This window comes from Zingiber officinale, chromosome 2B (genome assembly GCF_018446385.1).
Source record: "Zingiber officinale cultivar Zhangliang chromosome 2B, Zo_v1.1, whole genome shotgun sequence".
In the NCBI taxonomy this organism is placed as follows: domain Eukaryota; kingdom Viridiplantae; phylum Streptophyta; class Magnoliopsida; order Zingiberales; family Zingiberaceae; genus Zingiber; species Zingiber officinale.
In genome coordinates this window covers 52747490-52749234 of record NC_055989.1, presented here as the reverse complement: position 1 = coordinate 52749234, position 1745 = coordinate 52747490, and the positions used below count along the sequence as shown (strand labels likewise).

Genomic DNA, 1745 nt, shown 5'->3' with positions numbered 1-1745 from the left:
CATTTACATTAGATCTTGTCTGTGTAGGGAAAAGGTCTTCCTTGAACCATTTTAAAACTATGCTATTAATCTTTTCCCCCAAATGTCTGAACTCCTCATTCTGTTTACTTGTGAATTTCAATATTTTTGGGTGGTTGAACTGCATTTTGTTTGACAGGCTCTCTTGTATATATGGCTTGTACTTCTTGAATTTCTGAAGGAGATTTCATCCAACTTTTGCTTGACCATTCATGGAGGTTCAATGCTACTTGATCAATTAATGAATATACTTCGTCTACACTCTTGTCCATAAAGGAACCTCTAGCTGGTGAATCCAACAAACACTTATTTGAGAAAGAAATTCCCCCTATAGAATTTGTGCAAGGTCAGCCATTTTTCCAAACCATGATGAGGGCACTATCTTTGTAGACTCTTGAATCTGTCCCATGCTTCAAATAGTGATTCTCCATATGCTTGAGCAAAATTTGTGATGCAATTCCTCATATAAATTGTTCTACTTGGAGGAAAAAATGATTTAGAAATTACTTCTCCAATTGTTCCCAACTTGTGATGCTTTGAGGACGAAGAGAATACAACCAAGTCCTTGCTTTATCCATGATGCTAAAAGGAAATGCCATCAATCGAATTGCATCTGCTAACACTCCATTACAATTCACCATATCACAAAGCTCTAGAAACGTCTCAAGGTGCAGATAATGACTTTCTGATACTTCTCCTCCAAATTTATGACCTAGTATCATGAAAATTAACTCTACGTCTAGTTGGAAACTTTTTGCTTCAATATGAGGTTGTACAATGGGAGATAAAAATCTTACAGAAATGGGTGCAGAGAAATCTCTTAAGGGCCTACTTGACATGTTAGTGCTCATGGAAATTTAAAAAATTATGAGAAAATACAAAAATGAAGAATTAAAGATTAGAAATAAAATGATATATGAAAAACAAGAAAGGCAATGCAGAATTTAAATTGCAAGAAAGAAAGTGCATAAAAAAAATAAGGAAGAAAAAGCAAAGCAAAAAGAAAAATGTCTAGAGTAACTTGTATGCTATTCAACTAATGTAAATAAAAAACAGTCCCAGGCAACAGCGCCAAAAACTTGTTATGTCATCGCAAATGTACGGTTATATTGTCAGTAATATATAAGATTATCATCTCCACAGGGAATGTTGAATAAGCACTAGTTAACTTTGCACGACGAATTATCTCGACGAAAGTAAAAGTAAAAGAAAGAGAAGAGGGAAGATAGAGAGAGAAAGATGAGAGAATCGATCTTGAAGGGAATTGAGATTTAGGAGGTGGATTCTAGGATTTCGGTTTCGTTGTGGTGGAACCTAATGTATCATGTTCTATCTTTTCCTAATTGTCAATCAACATACCTTCACCAGAAGTTAAAGCTACTATCCTTAAGTACTAAACCGAAAAGATCCCTGTGAAATCCTGTTACGGTTAACCCCTGTCACTAGGGCACCTCAGTAGATTGTTGGACCCCGTGGTAGTTTTGATGTGATCAACCAAGTTAGTTAGGTCCTGCATTTTGTTTGAACCCTGTGTCTGAGTGTGCAGAAACTTAGGAGCACAGGAAGTCGAGCGGAAGACGCAGCTGTAACGCCCGCCCTCCCTGCTACCCTAAGGGACGGGGCTACGATACTCTACGTATAAATTTTTCTTTTTAAAACAGCGGAAGACTTAAAATAATTTTCATAGTTTTAATAAAAACTTTTCTTTTAAATTTCTTTTGAACTAT

General features: G+C 36.0%; 1 non-coding gene across 1 annotated transcript; it reads left to right on the top strand.

Annotated features, from left to right (window-relative positions):
- Positions 1-379: 379 nt before the first annotated feature.
- Positions 380-485, top strand: LOC122049825. The gene has a single exon (XR_006131081.1). It is a non-coding gene; the product is annotated as a small nucleolar RNA R71 (small nucleolar RNA).
- Positions 486-1745: the final 1260 nt, after the last annotated feature.